This window comes from Dendrobates tinctorius, unplaced genomic scaffold (assembly GCF_039654945.1).
Source record: "Dendrobates tinctorius isolate UK_male_01 unplaced genomic scaffold, ASM3965494v1 ptg000026l, whole genome shotgun sequence".
Classification (NCBI taxonomy): domain Eukaryota; kingdom Metazoa; phylum Chordata; class Amphibia; order Anura; family Dendrobatidae; genus Dendrobates; species Dendrobates tinctorius.
The window spans coordinates 13,563,109-13,577,577 of NW_027361694.1; the positions used below are offsets into that span (position 1 = coordinate 13,563,109).

At 46.7% G+C, this 14,469-nt stretch overlaps 1 protein-coding gene across 3 annotated transcripts in view; it reads left to right on the forward strand.

Annotated features, from left to right (window-relative positions):
* The window catches only part of ITGBL1 (integrin subunit beta like 1), a 601,277-nt gene that overhangs the window by 325,972 nt on the left and 260,836 nt on the right, over nt 1-14,469 (forward strand). The gene's annotated exons all lie outside the window — the stretch shown is intronic.

The following is a 14,469-nucleotide window of genomic DNA, read 5'->3' on the forward strand; positions in this document are numbered from 1 at the left end:
CCTAAAACCTGTTAGGGACGGCGTAACGCACTAAATATAAATAGGAAGTGCATTCGTTGCCCGGGGTCCACCGTGCAGTAGGTGTAACAACCGCTGCTGAGTAATGGCGGACTCGCTATATGGCGGTATACTGCGCTCGGGTTAAACGTCAGCCGAGGTGTGCAGAGTGGACTCTGTTAAACTCACAGAGGCGCTTTAGTATCAGTAAAGCATAAACGCCGAGCCTGTTAGCTTCACAGGTCTCTGCTGGCGTGCACACACGGTATATGGTCACAGGACACAGCCCAAGGCAGAGGTCGGTGTCCGTCTTGACCTACTGTGTGTGCAGCGTCGCTACCGTGGATGCCAGTAAGTGCTGCTAAGTGCAGCGCGGCGGCAACTACTGCCGCTGTACAATAGTGCCGTGAGGCATGACACCATCGGAAGCTAGTGTAGCGGTGCGGTAGGCACAGTGGCGTATGGCTTGCCACTGACTGGTGCTGACTATCCTCTAATTCCCTATCCACATGCATAATATCCAAGGGTAGGGGTTTCAAATGAGTCAGTCACCAGAATCATACATCCGTCACCATTCACACATCTAGCAAATAATGTCTATACTAGCGCATGGGCGAGCGGCCATGCGGGCCTTTTATAGCCATGCGCTTCCTGGACTTTCCAGGCCTCTGGGATGGGCCAATCAGATCAGGACAAGGACCTGAGCACGTGACCCCTGATCCCCACTGGGAGATCGTCTCGTGGGCATGCCCAGTAGCGCGGCGAGAGGACTTAGCCTCTGGAGTGGTTTCTTGCAAAGCAGGAACGTGACCAAGGTTTGGTTGGCTCTCTCAACCAAGCCGTTCGTCTCGGGATGGTAAGCGAAGGACAGGTTTAGCTCAATGCTGAGTAGGCTGCAGAGCTCCCTCCAAAACCGGGACGCGAACTGGGGACCTCGATCACTGACAATTTTGTCCGGCATGCCATGCAGACGGAATACATGTTTTATGAACAGTGTGGCAAGACCACGAGCGGAAGGCAACCGTGCGAGTGGCACCAGATGCACTATTTTAGAAAAATGGTCGGTGACCAACCAGATGACCGTACTGCCACCAGACTTGGGCAGGCCAACCACAAAATCCATGCCAACCATCTATCCGCCACCGGCAACGGGTACAATACCCTGCCGGCCTCTGTCTAGAGGACCTGTTCCGTGCACACGAGACGCATGCTTGTATGTATTCCTTAGTGTCTCGAGCCATGTGCGGCCACCAATACGACCTTGCCAGGAGTTCTGTGCTCCACTTATTGCCAAAGTAACCACCCACCCTGGACGCGTGCACCCAGGCAAGAGCCTCCGGCCGTAGCTGAGGAGGCACAAAGGTCTTGCCCGGTGGCACTGACTCGAGAGCAACTGGGGCCATGATTGTAAAGCTCTCCGGAGGGAGAATTAACCATGGCTCAGCCTCCCTTTCCTCCGCTGAGACCACCGAGTGCGAGAGAGCATCCGCATGGACGTTCTTCTCTCCAGAGAGAGAGTGCAAGGTGAAGCGGGAGAAGAAGAGCGACCACCTAGCTTGACGAGAGTTCAAGCGCTGGGCCGTTTGTAAATAGACCAGATTTTTATGGTCCGTATACACCTTAAAGGGAAACCGGGCTCCTTCCAGGAGATGTCTCCACTCGGAAAAGGCCAACTTCATTGCTAGCAGCTCCCTGTCCCCGATGGAGTAATTCTTCTCCGCCGGTGAGAAGGTCTTAGAGAAGAAGAAGCAGGGATGCTTCCAACCTTGAGCATCCTTCTAGAAAAGGAATCAACCTCCAGGATAAATGGTTTATCCAGATTGGGACAGTGTAAGATGGGAGCGCCAGCAAAATGGCATTTGAGACGAGAAGGCCTTGGAGACCTGTTCAGACCAAGCGTTAGGATTAGCTCCCTTCTTTGTGAGAGCAACCAAAGGAGCTACCAGTGTGGAGAAGTGAGGTATGAACTGACGAACCCTAGGAAGCGCTGCACCGCTTTGAGTGAGTGTGGTTCCTGCAAGTCCATTACCGCTTGCAGTTTGGCCGGATCCATAGCCAACCCCTGGGCCGAGATGATGTAGCCCAGGAACAGCAAGGACTCCTGCTCAAACTGGCACTTCTCCAGCTTGGCAAAAAGAGTTCGCCCGCAGGCGGTCGAAGACCCTGCAGGCGTCTCTCCGGTGGGAGGTCAAATCTGGAGAGAAGATGAGGATGTCATCCAGATATGCTCTCCACCTCGGTGGTGGTCTATCGCGGAAGACATCGTTGACGAAATCCTGGAAGACAGCAGGCGCATTACAAAGGCCGAAGGGCATGACCAGATATTCATAGTGGCCATCCCTGGTATTAAAGGCTGCCTTCCACTCGTCTCCGCGAATGCGGATCAGGTTGTACGACCCCCCCGTAGATCTAATTTCATAACGATCCTGGCCCCTCGCAACCTGTCAAATAGCTCAGAGATCAACGGGAGAGGGTATTTGTTTTTAACTGTAATGGCGTTGAGACCTCTGTAGTCAATGCAGGGACGTAACTCTCCACTCTTCTTCTGCATGAAGAAGAACCCTGCACCATCCGGCGACACCGACTTTCTGATAAAACCTCTGGCCAGGTTCTCTCGGATATATTGAGACATAGCCTCTGTCTCAGGGAGTGACAGCGGATACACACAGCCTCGAGGAGGTTCCGTGCCTGGCAGAAGATCTATCGGGCAATCGTAAGGACTGTGCGGCGGGAGCGTCTCCGCAGATTTTTTAGAGAAGACATCCGCGTACTGGTGGTAAGGTTTAGGAAGAGCGGAGAGATCCGCGGGCACTTCAGTGGAAGCTACCTGAACACTGCCCTTCAGGCACCTTCCCTCACAGTCCTTGCTCCAACCCAGTATATTCCCCGAAGCCCAATCAATATGAGGGGAGTGACAACGGAGCCAGGGAACTCCTAGAAGCACCTGGTCGATGCCATCTGGCAAAATGAACAAGGACAGAATCTCACAATGAGAGGGTGAGATTGAGAGCCTGAGTGGGGCTGTCTGGTGGGTCACCTAAGATGGTAAAGGTGCACCATTAACCACTCTGATGGTCAGAGGTTGGGGCAGTAACACCAGTGGAATAGCGTGTTTCTGGGCGAAGGTCGAGGACATAAAGTTCCCCTCAGCTCCGGAATCCACGGTAACCTCTACCTCCCAGGCGGAGGCCCCACTATCTAATGTCCCTCGGAATACCGGTTTGGGAGAAAAGGGTTTCATATTTGTCTGACCACTACCTACGACCACTGGACGTGATCATTTTTCCGACCGCAGAGGACACGTGCTAGCCGAGTGACCAAACAGCCGGCACTGGTAGCAATGTGCGGAGTTTTGCACCAGACGTGGCTTGGAGCCGACGCGAGACACCTCCATAGATAGGTTCGGAGGATGTAAGCTCCTGAGCGGAAGATCTTAGCTGCTCAGTGATGGTGGGAGACAAATTAACCCTTCGTCTGGATTGTGCATGTTCCTGCCCGCGCTCCGTAAACCGGAGATCAATGCGGGTGGAGATGGCAATCACTTCCTCCAGACTTATGGGGACCTCTCTGGTTGCTAGAGCATCTTTGACATGTTCTGCTAACCCTCTCCAAAACACAGGGATGAGTGCTTTATCGGGCCACTCTAGTTCGGAAGCCAATGTCCCGAATCGGAAGGCATAATGGCTGACCGAGAGAGACCCCTGTGTTAGGGCCAATAATTGGAGAGAGGTGTCGTGCATGATCCGTGGTCCCAAAAAGACCTGCTTCAGAGCCGCGAGGAACTGAGCAGCGCCCTGAACCACAGGATCATCACGCTCCCACAATGGCATAGCCCACTCTAATGCCCTGCCAGATAGGAGAGAGACAATAAACCCCACCTTAGCACGCTCTGTAGGGAACCGTGAAGCCAGTAACTCAAGCTGGATAGAGCACTGACTCACGAATCCCCAACAGGTGGCACTGTCACCCGAAAACTTGTCGGGGAGCGGGAGGCAAGATATTGGCTGGATAGGCGTAGATGTGGTCACGCGTGAGACAGCCTTTTCGACTGCCTGAGCAGCGGCTACTGTAGCATTCGCAGCTGAGGTGGAGCTCTCGATAGCCGCCAACCTGCTCTCCAGCTGCCGAATGTACCGCTGTAGCTGCTGCAGGTCCGCCATTACTAGCCAGACCCTGGCGCTAGTATAATGTTAGGGATGGCAGAACGCACTAAATATAAATAATATTAAGTGCGTTCACCGCCCAGGGTCCACCGTGCAGTAGGTGTAACAACCACTGCTGAGTAATGGCGGACTCGCTATATGGCGTTATACTGCGCTCGGGTTAAACGTCACCCGAGGTGTGCAGAGCGGACTCTGTTAAACTCACAGAGGTGCTTTAGTATCAGTAAAGCATAAACGCCGAGCCTGTTAGCTTCACAGGTCTCAGCTGGCGTGCACACACGGTATATGGTCACAGGACACGGCCCAAGGCAGAGGTCGGTGTCTGTCTTGACCTACCTTGTGTGCGGCGTCGCTACTGCGGATGCCAGTAAGTGCTGCTAAGTGCAGCGTGGCAGCAACTACTGCCGCTGTACGATAGTGCCGTGAGGCATGACACCATCGGACGCTAGTGTAGCGGTGCGGTAGGCACAGTGGCATATGGCTTGCCACTGACTGGCGCTTACTATTCTCTAATTCCCTATCCACATGCGTAATAGCCAAGGGTAGGGGTTTCAAATGAGTCAGTCACCAGAATCATACATCCGTCACCATTCACACATCTAGCAAATATTGTCTATACTAGTGCATGGGCGAGCGGCCATGTGGGGCTTTTATAGCCATACGCTTCCGGGACCTTCCAGGCCTCTGGGGTGGGCCAATCAGCTCAGGACAAGAACCTGAGCACGTGACCCCCGATCTCCAATGGAAGATCGTCTCGTGGGCATGCCCAGTAGCGCGGCGAGAGGACTTAGCCTCTGGAATGGTTTCCTGCAAAGCAGGCTGCGCTACCATTGCTGGTCCAGAGGTGGCAGCAACATCCAGACCCAGAGAGCTGGTCTGAGCAGGACGCCTGGATCGCCGAGATTGCTGTGCAGGTCCCTGAGCGGTTGGAAAGGAATGGGAGACCGCTGGATGTATGGCTTTGGATTTCTGCTGTGCAGCTGCAGGAATCTGGTGCCTAACAAAACCTCTTCAAAATAAAGTGAACAGCCCATGAAATATATAAATTTTATTAAATCCATAATATTTAAAAACATACAGAAGATAGGGGTAACCAAAAAACAAGACCATAAATATGTAAATTATGCGGGGAAATCAGGGGCGGACACAGACTGTAGTGGGCCCCTGTGCAAGAAATTTTTTGGGCCCCCCCAACCCTTCATAGGGCAACAAAGTTATTTGTTATTTGTTGTTATCTAATATTGAGGCTATGCAGGGCTGGATATAATATCTGTATAGAACATAATGTAACCCCCCCATAGAATATAATGCAGTCCCCCCATATAGTATAATGCAGCCCCTCCATAGAATATATGGCAACCCCCTCATAGGAAATAATGCAGCCCCTTATATAGTATAATGTAGCCCCTCCATAGAATACAATGTAGCCCTCCTCATATAGTATAATGCAGCCCCCATAGAATATAATAAATATAATACAGCCCCCCATAGAATATAATGTAGCCCCAAATAGAATATAATACAGCCCACCTCCCCACAGAATATGTAGCCCCCCCATGTTATATAACACAGCCTCCCCTTATAGAATATAATGTAAAATGTACCCCACATGGTATATAACATAGCCGCATAGTATATAGCCCAGCACCACATGGTTTATAGCCAAGCCCACCATGGTATACTGCCCACCATGGTATATAGCCCACCATTGTATAATACAACCCAGCATGGTATATAGCCCCCCCCAGAATGGTATAATACAGCCCAGCATGGTATAATACAGCCCAGCATGGTATATAGACCCCCCCAGAATGGTATAATACAGCCCAGCATGGTATAATACAGCCCAGCATGGCATATAGCCCCCCCCAGAATGGTATAATACAGCCCAGCATGGTATAATACAGCCCAGCATGGTATATAGCCCCCCCAGAAAGGTATAATTCAGCCCAGCATGGTATATAGCCCCCCCCAGCATGGTATAATACAGCCCAGCATGGTATATAGCCCCCCAGCATGGTATAATACAGCCCAGCATGGCATATAGCCCCCCCAGCATGGCCCCACAGTCCAGCATGGTATTTAGCCCCCCAGCATGGTATGATACAGCCTAGCATGGTATAATACAGCCCAGCATGGTATATAGCCCCCCAGCATGGTATATAGCCCCCCCAGCATGGTATAATACAGCCCAGCATGGTATATAGCCCCCCAGCATGGTATAATACAGCCCAGCATGGTATATAGCCCTCCCAGCAAGGTATTTAGCCCCCCCAGCATGGTATATAGCCCCAACAGCATGGTATAATACAGCCCAGCATGGTATATAGCCCCCCAGCATGGTATGATACAGCCCAGCACGGTATATAGCCCCCCCAGCATGGTATGATACAGCCCAGAATGGTATATAGCCCCCCCAGCATGGTATGATACAGCCCAGCATGGTATATACCCCCCCAACATGGTATGATACAGCCCAGCATGGTATATAGCCCCCCCAGCATGGTATGATACAGCTCAGCATGGTATATAGCCTCCCCCAGCATGGTATAATACAGCCCAGCATGATATATAGCCCCCCCAGCATGGTATAATACAGCCCAGCATGGTATATAGCCCCCCAAGCATGGTATATAGCCCCCCAAGCATGGTATATAGCCCCCCAGCATGGTATGATACAGCCCAGCATGGTATATAGCCCCCCAGCATGGTATATAGCCCCCCCAGCATGGTATGATACAGCCCAGCATGGTATATAGCCCTCCCAGCATGGTATGATACAGCCCAGCATGGCCCCACAGTCCAGTACTCACACTGATTTAAAAAAAAACAAAAAAAAAAACACACTCCTCACCTTCTCATGCCTGCATTGCTCCTGGCTCCTGTCTCCTCTCCTGCACTGCCTTGTACACAGTGAGAGAGCGATGACGTCATAGCGCACCCGCTGTGTCACAGGCAGAGCGGGGAATGATGGGAGAGGGAGCACTCTCTCCTCCAGGCTCCATCATTGCCTAATTCAATGCGGGGAGGGGAGGGGTTGGAGTCAGCGGTGGGGGCAGGCGGGGCCCCTTTGCCTCCCACAGTGCTGCTCTCCTCTTTGCACTACACATGGCTAATTTGAATTTTGACATAATTAGCCATGTGGTGCTGGAAGCTGGAGGGGCCCCCTCTCCCCCGGGGCCCCCATGCAATGCACGGTCTGCAGCGGCGGTAGGTCCGCCCCTGGTGGAAATGCTGACAAAAATAACATGATTAAGGTATAAGAAAAATCCCATCAGTATTGTGCAAGTCTAGTAGACGAACATGTCGTCTGAAAGTGCGTAAAGAGCATATGAGCAAGGGATTAAATAAAATATACCCATACTCAGCAACCCGTGGCTCCCGTGACTCCAACATACGTTTCGCCCACTGGCTTTCTCAAGGAAGCTGTTATCTTAAGGGTTGTTTTAGATAATGCAATAAAATAAAGAATACTGCACCCTAACACTTTTGTAGATTTCTTTATTTCTTCTGGCATTTGTGTGCCATTTAAGCATTTGGAAATTGATTTATTTTAAAAAGGGTTAAATTGGTTATACAGTTTGTGTTAGATCCAGAAGAACAAGAACCATGCACAAGTATTGAGTTTAAAGAAGTTATCCACCACTGGATAACCACTTCTTAATCTATTTAGTGCCCAATAGAAAATAAAAACAATGCATAAAATTATCAAAAATTGATCCAAAAAGGTATCCAACCGCTAAATCATATATATCCATAAAAATTATCTTTATTGATTAAAAAACCATATGCAATGGTTTACACCAAAAAAAGTGCACAAACAAAAACAACCGTGTTCCAAAATTACCAATTAAAAATGGGTAAGCTAGAAGTCCCTCTTGCATCAACTAGGCTGTCTCCTTCCTAGCTGCGGAGGTTGGCACCCTAGGGGGGAACGTTGTGGTGCCCCCGCTCCATGATGGCTGACCCTTGGAGCCCTATAGTCCCTGCATCCACATGGGGAACCCTCCTACCCGATGTCCTAAAGGAACCCTTATCAATAGACATAGACGATCCTATATCTAAGAGGACCCTAGACCCCAATTAAAAACAAAAAAGAACACAATGGGCAATTGGTGACGATTGACATAATGTCACAACGTGGTCAAAGGATAATAATACTCCAGGGGTTTGGGCCCTTGGTTTGCCAAAATAGACTAAATTTCAAAAGTTGCTACAGAAATTAGATACTGCTTACACTGCCAACTAATAGTTGGCATAGATGAAAAAATAGTGCTCAGAAAACTATTAGAACCAACTCAGATGCGGTCACTGTAGAAAAAAACTAATGTTGGTTAAATCAGTGTTTTCTAAGCATGCAGTGTATATTCACACTCTTTCCAATAGCAACAAAAAGACCAACAATACCACATTTCAAATGTGACAAAAAATGCTGCATGATATTGCCCAAAAGAAGTTATAACCCCATCATTAACCACGTGTATAAAATGGAAGTGGGTTCTAAGCATGCAGACTGTTTTCAAAAAACTGCTGCAATTGATACTGCTTTTGAATGCCAATTGTTAATGACACAGATGAGTAACAATGCTAAACCAACTTAAAACTACAATCAGGTCAATAAAGGACCCCGAAATACAGCACATTCATGGCAGGAGAAAAAAAAAAGCGGTTTGCACACATATAGATATAATTAGCAGGTTTACTGCAGACTATAATCCAATCTATACTCTGTATTGTAGTGGCAAAGATACCACCATATCCTGACACGGTGTGCAACCCCACAACTGATAATCAGGAAAAAGAAACAGCCACATATAACAGATATGATGAGAAATGCTGCATAATTTTGCTACAAGAATGATGGTACTCATCTGGTTAACTGCCACCAGCCATAGAGAATTATGCGCCTCGACGCGTTTCACCCATTAGGGCTCATCGGGAGGCCTGATTTAACAAAGACTTGTGTCCTGATTCTTGTGTGATGTGACCAACATGATGTCAGATATGCCTTGCTTTAAATATGGCGCCCAGATCTCTGTAAACGCCATCCCCCTGCTTTTCCTGGAAGTCATCACTTCCAGATGGCTAGTACTGCTCATGCCCACAGGGGGCCCACAATCCTCTCATTGTTCGTTCATTCTTATCAGCTTCCAGGTGTGAAAGCAATTCAGTCATAGTAACATAGTTAGTAAGGCCGAAAAAAGACATTAGTCCATCCAGTTCAGCCTATAAAATTCTGTCAGAATAAATCCCCAGATCTACGTCCTTCTAAAGAACCTAACAATAACTGTAAGATACAATATTGTTACGCTCCAGGAAAACATCCAAGCCGCTCTTGAACCCTTCGACTGAGTTCGCCATCACCACCTCTTCAGGCAGGGAATTCCAGATTCTCACTGTACTAACTGTAAAGAATCCTCTTCTATGTTGGTGGAAAAACCTTTTCTCCTCCAGATGCAGAGATTGCCCCCTTGTGACCGTTACCTTCCTTGGTATAAACAGATCCTCGGAGAGATATTTGTATTGTCCCCTTATATACTTATACATGGTTATTAGATCGCCCCTCAGTCGTCTTTTTTCTAGACTAAATAATCCTAATTTTGCTACTCTCTCTGGGTATTGTAGTTCCCTCATCCCCTTTATTAATTTTGTTACCCTCCTTTGTACCCGCTCTAGTTCCATTATATCCTTCCTGAGCACCGGTGCAGAAAACTGTACACAGTACTGCATGTGCGGTCTAACCAGAGATTTGTACAGAGGCAGTATAATGCTCTCATCATGTGTATCCAGACCTCTTTTAATGCACCCCATGATCCTGTTTGCCTTGGCAGCAGCTGCCTTGCACTGGCTGCTCCAGGTAAGTTAATCATTAAATAGGATCCCCAAGTCTTTCTCCATGTCAGATTTACCCAGTGGTTTACCGTTCAGTGTGTAATGGTGATATTGATTCCTTCTTCCCATGTGTATAACCTTACATTTATCATTGTTAAACTGCATCTGCCACCTATCGGCCCAAGTTCCCAACTTATCCAGATCCATCTGTAGCAGAATACTATCTTCTCTTGTATTGACTGCTTTACATAGTTTTGTATCATCTGCAAATATCGATATTTTACTGTGCAAACCTTCTACCAGATCGTTAATAAATATGTTGAAGAGAATAGGTCCCAACACCGACCCCTGCGGTACCCCACTGGTCACAGCGACCCAGTTAGAGAATATACCATTTATAAACAACCTCTGCTTTCTATCACTAAGCCAGTTACTTACCCATTTACACACATTTTCCCCCAGACCCAGCATTCTCATTTTGTGTACCAACCTCTTGTGTGGCACGGTATCAAACGCTTTGGAAAAATCAAGATAAACCACATCCAATGACTCACCTTGGTCCAGTCTATAACTTAGGCTAGTTTCACACTTGCTTTTTTTTGCAGCGCGTTTTTCCCGCAAAAAAACGCATTGAAAAAACGCATACAAAAGCATACAACTGCTGCGTTTTTTTCAAGCATTTTTTTGAGCATGCATGAAAAAAACGCAGCGTTTTTATGCGTTTGTATGCGTTTTTAGTGCGTTTTTACTGCGTTTGCATTTTTTTCCAACATTAGGTGGCCCCTCACAATAACCCAAACCATGACTTTACTAACCCTAACCCTGACCCTAACCCTAACCCTAACCCTGACCCTAACCCTTAACCAAACCATACTTAACCCTAACCCTGACCCTAACCCTAACCCTAACCCTGACCCTAACCCTTAACCAAACCATACTTAACCCTAACCCAAACCCTAAACCCTAACTAACCCTAACCCTAACCCTGACCCTAACCCTAACCCTAACCCTAACCCTGACCCTAACCCTTAACCAAACCATACTTAACCCTAACCCTGACCCTAACCCTAACCCTAACCCTGACCCTAACCCTTAACCAAACCATACTTAACCCTAACCCAAACCCTAAACCCTAACTAACCCTAACCCTAACCCTAACCCTGACCCTAACCCTAACCCTAACCCTAACCCTGACCCTAACCCTTAACCAAACCATACTTAACCCTAACCCTAACCCTGACCCTAACCCTTAACCAAACCATACTTAACCCTAACCCAAACCCTAAACCCTAACTAACCCTAACCCTAACCCTAACCCTGACCCTAACCCTAACCCTAACCCTGACCCTAACCCTTAACCAAACCATACTTAACCCTAACCCTGACCCTAACCCTAACCCTAACCCTGACCCTAACCCTTAACCAAACCATACTTAACCCTAACCCTGACCCTAACCCTAACCCTAACCCTGACCCTAACCCTTAACCAAACCATACTTAACCCTAACCCTGACCCTAACCCTAACCCTAACCCTGACCCTAACCCTTAACCAAACCATACTTAACCCTAACCCTGACCCTAACCCTTAACCAAACCATACTTAACCCTAACCCTGACCCTAACCCCAACCCTAACCCTGACCCTGACCCTAACCCTAACCCTAAACCCCCTTAACTAACCCTAACTCTAACCCAAACCCCTAAATTCCATGGTTAACAAAAAAAAACGCATGTGCAAAAAAACGCATACATGAGCATGCCAGTGCGCACGTATGCGCATCCATAGGCTATAATGGCCATTTTTAGCACAAAACGTGCGCATACGTGCGCATGCGCTTTTTTGCAGGGCCAAAAAATGCAACATGCTGCGTCTGGAAAATACAAACGCACACCCCAAAAAAACGCAGCGCATGAAAATCGCATACGTGCGCTTACCAGCGCGCAGGTATGCGCACCCATGTTAAATATAGGGGAAAAAACGCATGCGCACGTATGCGTTTTTTTCCAGCGCAAAAAAACGCAAATGTGAAACCAGCCTAACCTCTTCATAAAAACTGATTAGATTGGTTTGACAGGAGCGATTCCTCATAAACCCATGCTGATATGGAGTTAAACAGTTATTCTCATAGAGATAATCCAGAATAACATCCCTCAGAAACCCTTCAAATATTTTACCAACAATAGAGGTTAGACTTACTGGCCTATAATTTCCAGGTTCACTTTTAGAGCTCTTTTTGAATATTGGTACCACATTTGCTATGAGCCAGTCCTGTGGAACAGACCCCGTCGCTATAGAGTCTCTAAATATAAGAAATAATGGTTTGTCTATTACATTACTTAGTTCTCTTAGTACTCGTGGGTGTATGCCATCCGAACCCGGAGATTTATCTATTTTAATCTTATTTAGTTGGATTTGCACCTCTTCTTGGGTTAGATTGGTGACCCTTAATATAGGGTTTCCTTTGTCTCTCGACATTTCATTTTCCACCGTGAATACCGTGGAGAAGAATGTGTTTAATATATTAGCTTTTTCCTCATCATCTACAACCATACTTTCCTCACAATTTTTTAATGGGCCTACACTTTCACTTTTGATTCTTTTACTATTGATATAGTTAAAGAACAGCTTGGGATTAGTTTTACTCTCCTTAGCAATGTGCTTCTCTGTTTCCTTTTTGGCAGCTTTAATTATCTTTTTAGATAAAGAATTTTTCTCCTTATATTTTTTTAGAGCTTCAACGGTGCCATCCTGCTTTAGTAGTTTAAATGCTTTCTTTTTACTGTTAATTGCCTCTCTTACTTTTTTATTTAGCCACATTGAGTTTTTCCTATTTTTTGTCCTTTTATTCCCACAAGGTATAAACCACTTACAGTGCCTATTAAGGATGTCCTTAAACATTTCCCATTTATTTTCTGTATTCTCACCAGTGAGTCACTTAATGCGCATGCCTGAAGTGGAACTCAAGTGATCAACCTTCACTATGCTGAAAGGGGAATAGCTCATATGTAGAGCTTGCCTCCTATGATGGAAGCCCATACTTTAACACAGGGGTGGGGAATGTTTTTTCTGTCAAGGGCCATTTGGATTTATACCATCCTTCGGGGGCCATACAAACTCCACCCACAAAGTACATCCTGACTCTGGCAGTGGTGTCAGGACGTAATCTTTCATTGCATGCCCTTCAATGTTCAGTAGTGAACACTGCGTGTGTGTGCTAACAGAGCAAGAAGAAATTAAAGAGATTGTGGCAATCAAAATACAGCTCCCTGCCCAAGAATGTGGTCCCTGAGAATCTGCTCGGGGGCCTGATAAAAGGTCATCGAGGGCCGTAAACGGCCATGGGGCCTGAGGTTCCCCACCCCTGCTTTAACAGATAAGAGAAGCCCAGTTCTAATGCACATATTAAGATTTACCAATCAGTTAACTAATACTATGATAGGGGATTAATGGAATATATATCAACCACTCTCATTTAGGATCATAGGCGTTACCAATATTGGAGTATATACATATATCTTTAAAGGGGTGCTCATAGCAATACTCAGATTAAATTAAAATCCCCCCACATTTTCAGGTTCACAACTCAGCGAACTATTGCTATAACAGGGGATTATTAAATTATATCCCCCACTCACATTTTCAATCAAGTGAGTCATCAATATTGAATATTTAATATACATGTACATCTTTTGAGGGGGAGTAAAAACACATATATTTAGATGAAGTGCTCTTAGCAATACCAAAAACCTCATAGATTAGATAACACCCCCTGCATTGATTAATCTTTGGAAAAAATGAGGAAACCACAATATCCAAAATCATTTACAGTAATTTGTAAATTTCATATCTTGAAATTTTGTACAAAAAATGAAATACTAACTTCCAATTAAAGGGTCCCTATTGTTAAGGATGCTACTTAGACCTATAGAAAACATGCAAAGGACAATTGCTCATTTATGCCTTTGGGCTCTAAAGAATCCATCCTAAATATCCACTCACATTCTCGTCTCAAGATGGCCTTATCTATGTTGCCACCTCTTGGGTTGATGTTAGCTACTTCAACTACCGTAAATTTAACTTCATCCAGGTTTCCTTTATGGTATGTTTCACCAAGGGGGTATCCCTGTTCCTTATATCACCCATGTGTTCCCCGACTCTCCGCCTCAACTCTCTTTTGGTTTTACCAATGTAGTCTCTCGGGCATGTGCATGTAACCATATACACCACCCCTGTTGCCTTACAATTAGAGAAATCACGTTGGTAAAAAACTTTACCTGTGGCTGAACTCCTAAAGGATTTGCCTGGTTGCATCCATCTACACATGCTGCAGTCACCAATACATACCCACCTTCTGCAGCAGCACAATTCCAGCGATGTCTGTGCTGATGTTCCTTGTTGGTGGCGTGACATTGATGTGTCATGTGGCACTGGCTAGTGCAGCCAATCAGTAGTTGCCAATCGGCCTCAGATCATTAA